The sequence below is a fragment of the Ahaetulla prasina genome, chromosome 4, assembly GCF_028640845.1.
Source record: "Ahaetulla prasina isolate Xishuangbanna chromosome 4, ASM2864084v1, whole genome shotgun sequence".
Taxonomy (NCBI): domain Eukaryota; kingdom Metazoa; phylum Chordata; class Lepidosauria; order Squamata; family Colubridae; genus Ahaetulla; species Ahaetulla prasina.
Genome location: NC_080542.1, coordinates 67300465 through 67313430, shown reverse-complemented (window position 1 = coordinate 67313430; position 12966 = coordinate 67300465). Strand labels below are relative to the sequence as shown.

At 34.6% G+C, this 12966-nt stretch overlaps 1 protein-coding gene across 8 annotated transcripts in view; it reads right to left on the bottom strand.

Moving 5' to 3' along the window:
* Positions 1-11891, bottom strand: part of GLI3 (GLI family zinc finger 3) — a 619928-nt gene extending 608037 nt beyond the window's left edge. For 5 of the 8 annotated variants that reach the window (XM_058180031.1, XM_058180029.1, XM_058180025.1 and 2 more), the window contains exon 1: positions 11029-11294. The gene's annotated coding sequence lies outside the window, so the exon portion shown is untranslated. Of the gene's footprint in view, positions 1-10183; positions 10213-11028; positions 11295-11655 lie in introns of those variants that run through there. The other 3 variants (XM_058180026.1, XM_058180027.1, XM_058180028.1) reach the window with 2 other exon arrangements.
* Between the last annotated feature and the right edge of the window lie 1075 nt (positions 11892-12966).

Sequence of the window (12966 nt, the reverse complement as noted above, 5' to 3'; positions counted from 1 at the left end):
TGCCCTGTCAGTGTTGGTGATATTATTCTTTCCTCCTTAGTAGTTCCTTGATGAGGTTGTTGTTCATTGTTTGATTGTTTGAGTTTTCTTGGTTAGATTGGTAAGAACTCATTTGATCTGGTTCTGTAGTCTCTGTATTGTTGGTGTTTGCTGGGATGTAGATTTCATTTGTCTTCCGGTAATTCTTTGGCTTTTTGTATGTCTTGTATATGCCCATGATAATTGTAGTTTGGCCTCTGCTGCTGGAGAGATGATAATGCTTTGGTTCTTTAGTTTTTCAAGGGTTGCTCTCTCCTCCACATTAAGCAATTTTTGTGTTATTCTGGTTTGTGGTTCCAGTGTCTCCCTTGTGTTTTCTTGAGTTTCTGTGACAAGTCCTGTAATTTTAAATGCTGTTTTCTGTAAAATAGTCTGTTCTACTGTGGATTATGGGCAACTTGACATGTTGATAAGCCATTCAAGTTCAGGTATCTCTTTGCTTCTAGGATTTAGCTTGAGTAAGTTGGTTTAGAGTTTTGTTTTGTTTTTTCCCAGCTTGTCTTGAGAATGTAATCTTGATACGCAACCCAGATTAAATAAATGCCAGCACACAAAAATAACCTCAAGGAACAAATGAAACAAATAACATCCCAGAATATACAAAAATGCTGACAACTACCATCAAGACTACAGTTTCAACTGGGAAACTAAGCATTCTAAACCAAAGTAAAATTCAAAAATGCTAGGGAATTCCTTTGAGCTTGGCACTTATACAAATCAGCCTTCAGCAGACACATACAGATAAACAATATTTACACATCATTCTAAAGTGACAATAAAAAAGCTCAACAGGAAACAAAAAGTCCAGATCATTTCTTGCCAGCAATGAGCACCCTGATAAGCAGGGATTAACACTAGACAGTAATCAAACAGTTAACGATATTATAATCACAATACTATAATCATGGAACAATCTCCTAAAACAAATAATCAAGCAGTAAATAGCAGCCTAATTAAGAAACTGCCAAGGAAAAAATAGTCCCACCCTAGGACCAAATACTATATATAAACAGAGCAAACCCCACTCCCTTCTATTGCTGAAGATGTTATGTTACATAGTCAAGTAATGAAGCACTTGCAAACAAACAATCAATCTCAAAGGGTACCAAGGATTTCATAGTTCGATCCTGAGCTCCATATATTCTCTTCTGTTGAGATAGTGAAATTGTTTTTACTTGTCATGAAGGTAGCAAGTCACATTCTAAGTTTTAATTTATTTTCTTGTTTTATTTTCTTTTTCTTTTGTACTCATTTGCACCTCTCTCTTTCTAGATTTTTTTTTAGTTTGCAATAACTTTTATTATTCTATCGTAGTTAAAACCGTTAGTAAAAATATTTTTATAACCCCCAAAACACTCAGTTCTAAGAAAAATGATTATTTACCTAGAAAATAATCCTGAGATCATCACTCCTGAACCTGTAGTTTTAGTTTTGTGTTTAAAGTAACTGTAACTATAACACTGATCCATAGTTAGGAATCTATATCGCCAAAACAGAAGGCATTCTAATATATACATATACATCACTTCTAATTTTTATTAAGTCCTAAAAATCTTCAGAACTTCAGAAAGGAGTTTATATTCTACTCTTACTGTCCAGATATTACAAACATAATTTTGTTTTCATTAAAAAAAATATTGAGTCTTTTTCATTAATGTTTTTTCTATTTTAAATACATTTTGATTAATGTTACTATTCATTCAGTAAGCATTAAAAAAATTGATTATAATTTTAGAAAAGTAAATCTATTAGTACATTTCACAAACTAATTCTATAAGAGAGAACAATCTTTGAAATTCTTAAGATTTTGAAGATCACATTAATTAGAATTAATGTTAAATTCCTGGCAACTAAAACTTTTAATCATAAATTGTATATGATTATTAGTGAAATAAACAGTAAAACATTAAAAGAATTTATTTACAATTAAATTTTATTTTTAACAATGTAACAGAGTAGTTATAGAAAGACTAGTAAAAAGAAAAAATACAAATATCATTCCTATTTATCTTCTAGGTAGGTAGATTTCATATGTAGCTAAAATAAATGAATAAGTGAACAAAGGACAAGCTGGAGCATAATCACATATCCAAGTTTACCTGCTACATTCTGTATTCTGCTGACCCCCCTTTTTTTGGGGGGGGGGGGCTTTCCTTAAACAGAACTTTCAATTTTTCCATTTTGCACACAGTGATTAATGCCTAAAACCCCAATGACAACTGCATAAGCAGTAGACTAAACAGACTGGGAGCTAGCCTTACATTAACTGAATGTTGGGTTGTATTAAACATAATATGTTATCAATTTATAATTCACACTAAATCAAGTACCACACCACTTGAACTTCTAGTGATCCAACCTACCTGTATTAGAATTCAGGGACATGCATGAAAATGACTGGCATGAAGAAAGAAATACTTTTTCCTAAAACACATCTTTAATATATTTGAGAAAATGAACAATCAGAACCATCAATGACTACCAGATTATAGTACGAAAAAGCAGCATTCATATAAAAAGGCAATGTATGAGGTAGGTCCAGGTTTGCTAGAAAGCCTATCATCTATTGTCATTCTATTTCTTAAATAGCCAAAGGCATTCAGTAAGCCAATGTGTTGAAGAAATTACTACAGTATTCTATTTATCTGTCTATCTATTTCAATTCAACCCACATGGCTATTTAACTGCCATGTGACTCAGGGTACAGCATACCCCAAATAAGAGCCAATAAATTAAATACATTAAAACCATGCTGTAGTCAATCTAAACAACCGAAATAATAGATCTGGGCTCACAGCACCACCTGATCCAATGTCTTCCAGAAAACAGGTGGGGTTGAAGCTATCTGGATCTTGGGGAAAATGCTGCTTAATAAATGGGCATCAATTCTGAAATGGTTTATATCTCTGATATTAATTTGTTATTTATTGATGTTTTTATACAGTCTATAAAATATAACATATTACATATAGAGAGACTGGAAAGGAAAAGAAGGGGGGAGGGAGGGAGGGAGGGAGGGAGGGAGGGAGGAAGGAAGGAAGGAAGGAAGGAAGGAAGGAAGGAAGGAAGGAAGGAAGGAAGGAAGGAAAATATTTCAATAAAGAGTTGACCAGTGGGAGCCTGCCAATTGATAACTGGCTGAACTAAACAGATTGTGCTCATTTTCCAAACTTGCTATATGTGCAATCACCAATCCACGATTTAGGATTAATAAGCAAATAAATTATTCAATAAAGAATGATAAGACAGAGGTTTTAGACTTATAGACCTTTTACATGTTAGGATTAATAAATGAACATACAGAGTTTACCATCAAATCAGACCACCATAGGCAAATCACATTATGTTTTGATTTTGTTTTTTTCCAAAGAAAAATGTTGCTATACTTAACAATGTTCAAAGCTGATATGTCAAACTAATAAAGAAGAGTTTCACTCAGATTCTACTTCAAATAGGGATTATAGGATCATAAAAAGAAAAAAATATAATTTTTAATGGAATAATAAATATTAAATTATGAATTATATCATTAGCGACTTTAGCAAAAACATTTTTTTAAAAAAGCAGGTTCTTATTAATTTATTTTAAAGCTTTTATTAATCTTACCTTTTCAGGTAAGGCAAAAAAGGCAGAAATGTTTTTTTTAAGAATGATGATCAACATATTCCAGGTATTTGATCTTTCATTCATCTAAACCTGATTTAGGTTAAACATTGACTACCATTGACTAACTAATCCAGATATTAAATATCATATCTATAAATATTTCCTTTTTCCCCTCAGCTTTAATCAGTTTTTTAGCTAAACATAGATATACTTTTCAATAAACTAACATTTTATCCTCACAGTGAGAAAAATTGGGGCCCGGGGGAGGGGGGGACGGGGGCTTTCAAGTTTTTTAAGCACAGAAAATCTCAAACAATAGAAACCCTTTAAAAGTATGATTTCAAAATGTCTGAAAAATTACTATTAATTGTATATTTTATTGAAATCAGTAGGGACTTAGTAGCCTGCATGTCTGCTTATGATTAGGAAGTATGGCTATAATTTTAAAGTCTGAAGAAGTGTCATGTCCCATAAAATTGCTAGTGAGTATTGAGAAGGAAGATCAGAGTCTTATCAATTTCATGCCTAATGGGAATAAGACATCATTTGGCCCTCTTCCAAATCCTACTTCTACTCCAATTTCTTTTTAAATTACACTGAACTAAAGGAATGTGCAAAACAATCGCCAATGAACTCCTATGCTTTCTAACCAAAATAGAGGAAGGAATGGTCCCATTTCTGATAAAGTACCAGTAATTTTTAATTTATAAAATTTATAGCATTATAATTATTTCAGAAACTTTTTGCCATCTAAATCCTCATCTGCAAAATCTCAATTTCCCCTTATGAATCAAAAATGTGCCAGAAATGCTGAAGACCCTTTATGATCATGGCTGTAACAGAGTTTTTATAATTATGGTTACTTAAAAGTATAAGAATAAACTCTAGAAGGGAACACTGTGCCCATAGCAAGCTTCAAAACTCCTAATATAACTATTAATAGAGATGGATATAGTTCCCCAGATTTGGAGGCTGAAAAGATGAAATAGTCTATAATATATAATAGGTCCTTTATATAATATTTTATTTATTTATTTATTTATTTATTTATTTATTTATTAATAAATAATAAATAAACAAACAAACAAATAAATAAATAAATAAATAAATAAATTTATATAATAGGAATGCTCTCGTATCTCTCTCATTTCAGTAATGCAACAAATAATCTACAAATGCTAGCAATAGCTTGGTTCCTACTACTTTTATTTATTCTCCCACCAAATAAGCCATAAACAGTCAAGAGACATATTTTCAATCTGGCACGAGGAATTTTTTTTATGAGGGGTTCTTTTTGTGACATAATGCTTTATAGCATCAGTCCTATTATACTGAAATTTAAATGTATTTCTGATAGGAAAAATAATTCATTGAAGATTAAAATTCAGTGCAGCGGTATCTGATATGTACTGCAAAGTTATCTACAGACTAGTCTCCCTATGGTATGTATACATGAAGATTTCAGCATATACCTTTCTAAAAAAAGATTTGTTAAGCAAACAAGTTTTGGGAGGGCACATTGGTTTTAACCGATTCCATGCAATTTGTGGAATTCTGCCTTGCCAACTTAATGTATTTTGATTAAGAATGGGACATGGTTTCATTTTCTAAGCAAAGCCAGATGTTTTTAACTTTTCTATTAAAGAACATGACAAGTTAGACTAAGAATTTCAATTGTTGAAATATATGCTTCCGGTTTTTAAACTTCAAGCTTTATACTTAGTTTGTGTAAATCACAGGTATCAAATCATTTTAGAGACTTAATTTTTCCCTCTCTAATCCAATGCTAGAGTAGAGAGAAGACAAAACAAGATTTTTTTCTAATTCAAATTGCACAATAATTTTACAAAATTCTTTTTTCCCATATAAGAATAAAAGATTTTCAGACTCTTAAAAATTGCATAACATCCTGCCAAACCATGCAGCCAAGTTAATTACTGAGTGAATTCATGTACAGGATTGCAGATTAAATCAACTCTTTATTTTGAGTTAAGCCATACAGATTTCAATAGGACTTATTTCCAGGCAACTGCACAGACAGACTGCAGTCTTAAGCATATCTATCAGCAAATTCCAAAAAACTGAGACTTACTCTGATGTAAATATACATAGAAATAACAACAGATTTAAATCCAAGAGGTAAACACTAATATTATTTTAACACTAAAAATTAATTCTAAGTGAATACATGAGGAAAGCAGCACTTTTACAATCTATTTGCAGTCTAAAATTAGAATGATTGTATATTGATCATACTATAACAAACATACAGAATTAATCCAATAAAGCCCTTAAAAAGTACTCAACTCCTTTTTTCTTCTTCTCCTCCTCCCCTTCCCTCTCTCTCTCTCTCTTTCTCTCTCTCTGAGAGAGGGAGGGAGGGAGGGAGGGAGGGAGGGAGGGAGGGAGGGAGAGAGAGAGAGAGAGAGAGAGAGAGAGAGAGAGACCAAAACTCTATAGAAAGCAAACTTTGAAAAAAATGCAGAGACAGAACTTACCTCAAAACCTAATCAGGGAAGTAGTTCAGTAATTGTACAAGTTGGTAAAGTACACTTTTAGAGCTACAATGGTATGAAGATGCAATAGTGGGCAGCAGTGCCCGAAGGCATCACTAATACATGATGACTAATGACTGGTCCAAGAAGACAATGAATATGGGGACTAAAAACTAAGAGAAACCCTACAGTATTTTGACAAATGGGCTTTCACTATTTAATTTACTCCATAACCTTTAAGCATAAACTTGGCTCAACTTCACTGGGGAATAACTTGACACATGTTGTTGAAGAATTTTCACTCTTTTAATAAACTACTGTTATGTTACATACATAAATATAATTTTAAAGAGTTAACCTTAGTAATTAAACTGTTCATCAGCTATTATGAAGCATTAAAAAAATAAAAAGACTGAGAAAATAGTTTTCCTTACAAATTGCAAAAATATTGTTTTTAATTGTTTGAAAAATTATTTTTATTTGGCTTGTACTAATGGCAAGGTCATTTTGGAAAGATGGAAAATAGCATGGTTTTCAGAATCATTGAGGAATAAAATATTGAGATTTTGCTTACCTGCTGAAATTTGATCAGAAGTTTCATTTTCAATCAACGTTATCTAATCTATTTTATGTAAAACTTCACAATGCTCTGTGACTCCATCCTATCAAAGCTGAGGACAACACCATCTTCCTTTAACAAAACACTTTTTTGTTGTAGCTGTTCTCTCAGTTTAAATTCTAATTTAAAAATAACAATTTTGTCTATTTTTACGGACATATATCCCATCTGATTCTAAATTAAAAAGAGCCACTCAGTCCAGACAACATTGCCTTGAAGCAGCTCCTAAAAACTTCAGAAAAAAAGAGATCTTGAAACAGGAAGCTTAGTAAACTCATAAAACTGCTGTTGGAGCCAGGAACACATAGCATATTTAATCTGCAAACTGTGGGAGAGTCTACAATGATTTCAGTAAGATCTGAGGCATGCCCTCAAGGTTTGCTGGGATCTGGGATTAGGGAGTTGATAAGAACCTCAACTGCCCATGGACATGTTTTTCTTCTGCAGTTAAACACAAATGCTGAGAGACGTTTGACTGCTGCTTGGCGTTACTGCTCAAGTTATATAAAAGCTTTGCAGCTCCTTTTGCTGTCAATATATCAAAGTTGAAAAAAATCATCAAAGTGTAAAATTTCATTTAAAGTCTTTGCCAGTCTACAGCTCTATTGCACAGACCTATCAAATAAAAGGAAAGATGAGGGAAACACAGATAGAACTTTAAAAAAAGTTTTGCAGTGTCCCATTTTTTGTTTGTTTGTTTACTCCATCCCACTCTATTTTGCTTTTAACAAAACCAGTTTGTTACGAATATAAACAGAACAGAAAGTGTGAAGAAGGAATAGTGGGGGTATACATTTAGAAATATTTTGATTAAACAGATGTTTGAAGTTATTTACAACAGTGGTGTTTCTTGTAAAAACTGCACAACAATCCCCGAGTTATTGTAACATCTTAATACCTCACTGCAAACCAATCAGGCTAAGTATGTATTATTATCTTCAAAACAAATCAAATAAACTGCACAATATGTGGGCCGGTGATAGTAAAGCCTTCATCAAAGTATTGCTTCAACTCAGGGGATTTACTACAATTGCATATAGTAGAGGAAACTGACTTTTGAGATAATCTACTATAGTCTAAAATCATTAGCATTCCATTAGTAAGGTCTTCCTAAGGATTTCATGACTCATTGATTTACTCTTGCTTCCAGTCTACCACTTCTTAGTACATTACTGTCTCCTCACTACAGAATACATGCAACAATAACTATTCAACTATTTCCTTTCATAATTTGTTGGTCTCCTCCTCATCAGAACTTATTATTTCTAGCAGATGCTTTGTTCAAAGAGTAAACTGGAAAACATTTCTGAAAATGTTTTCTCCATAACATAAACACCCCTGCAGGGTGCAATGCATGCAAATAATTATCAGTAACAGCAAATCAAGAGATATTTTTTTATAACAATAGTGATATACTCTAAAAATACTATCAGTATATAAGTAAAAGAAAGTATAATCTACTTTATCAATAAAAAACTGGATATTACAGAAGAAAGTCAAATCATTTCCAACAAAATGTTAACTTTTCAGTATTTGAAGCAAATGATTGTTCTATTTGCAACAAAAGCTGAGAATGAGTAACTTGCATAGGAAAAATACTGTTTCTTTATAAGCAGGTTTGATTGACAAGTAACATTTCTTAAGAAAATAACAAAAAATGCCTAAAAATAATATAAACTATTTTCAACAAGTTAAATATATACATGCAGAGTTTAGTTATGTTTGCTAGTATACAACATAAATTACACCCCTTGAAATAACCGTTCTTTTAATTTGATAGGTTTTTCTGTTCAAAATCGTATATACTGGAATCCCATAGTCTGATTCTAGTCATAAACTTAAAAACTTTACAATAAATCTTAACTCAATGATTTGATATTTTTCCCTTGGTAAACATTTCTTAAGAAGTTAATTCTCTATATATATTTTTCTTGGCTGGTAATAATTTCCATTCATCTCAATAGGATTTTCTTCTACTGAGTAAATAAATATATGCAAGAATAGAACTTTTTTTAAAAAAATAAAAATTTCTATAATCAAATCAAACCTAAATTTGTTTTAAATTAGGCTGAAAAATAATTTATTTAAAAGTTATCAATCAGTGTGTTGCTAGTAGTATTTCATAAATACATTTTTGAAATAATTTATACATTTTACACTGTTAGACTGCTATCAGTGGTTAATTTTTACAGGAAGCTGTGACTCTACCTAGCATTAAGGCAATATTTCATAGAGCAATTAAATTATTTATTTTTAAACATTGTAATTTTTTCTTCTCCAATATAGTGTTTAAGATTTGCAATTAATATCAAATTCAATTAATTTTTAATAAAGAGCCTAAAGGAAACAATTATAAGTATCAATCATTAAGGCACCTATCTAAATTAAAACTATAACCACATAAAATAGTCCAAACTGCTAAGGCTACTTAGCTGATTTCAAGCTCAGGGATATAATTCATTCTTTTTTAATTTTATCTCTTTATAAATAAGTACAATCATTCCTTTGTGTTCTGGGTATCCAAATGTGTTCTTTTTAGTACTTTAGCAAGATGTGAACAGAAAAAGAGGCACTAAAATCATTCCTCTTAAAACCAGATGGCAATTTAATGAACCATGTATTTCAAAAGGTTTGGAATGTGCTGAGTTTTTCTGTGACCTATTCAAATGAAATTAAAATTGCAATCTCTAGCATCAAAACTGATGTCCTTAAAAAAATAAACTTTAATGCCACTAAGAAAAAGACAACTCATCGTATATACTAAACTAGTTTAACAATGAGTTGTTTAACATTAGCTTCTCCAAATGGACTGTCACCTATATTTTAGGTTTTAAAAGGGTTGTTAGGTTGTGAAGCAAACAGTCCATCATTCCAAACCAAAGTGGCAGCTGGAAAATGTGGAACAGCTGGCACTGAGCATCGAGAAAGGGTTTTACATAAATATCTGTACAAATAAAGTAACTGAAGACCAGAAATACCAGACTCCAAGTATGGGATCAACACAATACACTAGAGGATTCAAATAATTGGAGAGAAAGAGTTAGAGTTAGTTACCTTTTTTTCTCCCCACGTGGTGCTTGCAAGACAATACCCTACTATTTCTTTTATGAACAACCCAAAGTTGAATGGTAAGAAGCATAAGAACTCATCTTCCTGGGCTTTTTAAGATTCTTTTGCTACGTATCTAATCCTCATTATTTTGATTGTAACTATTTACCCTGCTCTTTTCATTCAAGTCTTTAAGAGTGCAATTCATTTAGCTGTCCAGTCTGCAGCTTCCCTTACTGATAGAGTAAGTTTGAAAGACAGAACCAAAAATTCAGAGAAAGAAAGTACTGTAATCCATGTCTGCATTTGAATAGTATACAATGGAAATGTTAGCATCTGATTAAAGTGGATTCCTGCCCACAAAAGTTTAACTCACCAATCTCTAAACTGAAGAAAGGAAGCTTCCTTGTTCTACTTCAGAAATGATAAAATTGAAGGTAGAACTTTTAGAACTCTCCTATTCCCTTGGACCACTCCCTTTCTTAAACTTTTCAAATAAAGCATTCCTAGTCAGAAATGGGGCAAATAGAAAGGGCATCCTTCCTAGCACTACAAATAATAGCTGGAGGTTGTGTACAATACCACATCCGATCACTTGCTTTCAACCTTCCAGATGTGGCAAACTTCCAGCCACCACAGAAACTGCTGGCAAGAAAATAAATGCTATTTCCCGTCTCTTCCTCTCTTAGAAAAGGACTTAGACTTAGAAAAGGCCAAGCAGCTGCGGCAAGCCTACAAAATGTGCAATTCAACAGAACTGTGGGAAGTTAAGCCTCCAAATCCTCCACACTGGAATGAAACAGATTGGTTTCTCAAGACAGGACAGAAGAGGGTAAATATGCCCCGGTTTTGCCTTCTACAGCACAATTTTGTCCCTGTTTATCCAAAGTTACTCACATAGGACAGAACTTCAACTAAGTTTTATGGCAGGGGACCCACTCCCAAGCCAGTGTGCATAGAATCGCAATCTTAGACACCCCCTTCCCAACAATCCACGAGCCACTTGAAATCCTTAATTCTTCAACCTTCTGGCCTCCCATCCTGTAGATTGAAGTAAAAACAAATGAAGAGATCAAGTACGGAATGAGAAAGGCGGCTCTCCCTCCCTCTGTTCTGTAAAATCTATTCTGGCTTTTCTAAAGGTCTGGTGTTGCTGCAAGTTAAACAAAGAACTTTTCACACAGAGAGACAGAGAGAGATAGACACCTCTATACGACGTACCTGCAGCTGCTGCTGCCGCCGCTGCTTCTGCTGAGGTCAAGAGGCGACCCAAACTTCCCATAGGAAAAGATCGGGGCCCTCACTGCCGCCAGTCTCTTGCTTCACACAATGTGAGTGCTTCCTCCGCCGCGGCTAACTCTTAACATCACTGATCCCCAAGGATGAAAGAGGGCATTTTGCTTCTGTTTTGGAGGGAGCACGAAAAGGAGGAGGGAGCAAAGGAGGGAAGGGTGGCGGGGGGTGGGTGGGTATCTTGTTTTAGATTTCTGCCTTTCTTACAGAGACCGTGCACTCGCTCGCCCTCTTGTTGTGTCTGTATACGCCGATTCCTCTTTTCTCCAAGATTTTACATCAGTTCCAGGGATCCTGTAATCCGATCTCTTCTGACTCACTAGCTCTGAGTGACATTTCTTTGATTCGACTCAACAACAGCAAACTAGGGAAGCAAGGGGGCGGAGAAGAAGAAATCTTGCCAGCTCTTTCCCAAATCAAACTCCGTTTTTACGAACCTATCTTGCCCAGAATAAAAATATTTTTTCCGCCGCTCGATCCTGAGAGATGATTTTATCCTTTTACTCCCTCCCCCCTCCTTTTAATCCCACAGAAAACATTCAGCGCGCTACTCACGTGGTCGAAAAGTTGTCGGTTCAGTTGCTTCCCTTACCGACGCTTCTTCCTTTTCGCACCCAACTTTTACAGATGTTGTCGAATTGTCCTGCTTCACAGCCCTCACCACCACCACCTCCTCCTTCGTGATTTTGCGAAGGAGAACGTGAAAAGACGGCAAAGCGCGCCTTACTCAGCTCGCTCAACTTTTTTGCGCGCGTCTCCACGTGGAGAGGAGAAGCAGCAGTGGATTTCTTCCTTTAATACTTTTGACGGTTCCCGATCCCGGGCTGCCCGCTTAACATCCTCGGCGCTTTAGTTTAAAAAGCCAAAAAGGCGGGAGGGGTAGACAACGGAAGGGCGGGAACCCGAGAGTATTTCTGCTTAGACTCCAGGTGTCCTGCGGAGAAGACCAGGAGATTAAAACAGGAGGCCACGAGCGCCTTCTCCTTGGCCATCCGCGCTTTTCTTCCTTTCTTACCGCATCGACATTCCCCTCAAAGCGTCTCACTTCCTTAAGTCTGGCACTAACGGCTCCTAGTTCCTATTCTTTATCGGTCTCCTTCGCCTTCTCTTTTTCGGCTCACCAGACTTAGGTGAATCCCCCATCTCTTCTGCTATATTTGGTTTCAAGCCTGCCAGCCATATATGTTAGCCCCACCACTGAAACAAGCGAATCCTGGCCTCAGATTGATAACAAGATCTGATATCTCTGTGTTTTGCCTTCTTGCTTCGCCTTTTAAGTGCTTTTTCAGACACCTTATTAGATGATTGAATCAAATGCCATGCTCACCTAGCTGGAAACAACTATGCCATATTTTTAAAAGAAACTACTAAGTACACTGTTAGCTAAAAAAATCTCAGGCTTGCAGTTACTACTATATGCATACTGTGTTTCTGAGCAAATTAAAAATATGGACTGAAGTCATGACTGCAATTAACTTTGCCAACTCAACTGCTGTGATTATCTTTATACACGCCCTTAACTGAAGTTGTTGAGTGTGTTTGGATTTTGTTATAAATACAGTAGAGAATAATGTGAGGGATGGGCACAAAGTGAAGAGCCAATGGAACATTTGGGGAGGGGAATGGAGCAGCCAGATGAAATTACAGATTACCTGGTACTTTGTCCACGGCCACACAAATATAATCCGTCCTAGCTCTATCAAATGCAGTAATGGACTTCATAAGCATGTAAGAGAACTGGTACACTGGTGTAGATTCAAGTCTGCTTTAATTTAAAAGATTTACAAGCCAAACTGATTTTCAGCTTCAATAGCATTATCTGCTGAATCTAGTTCTCATTTCTGTTAATAATACAGACTTGAAAAG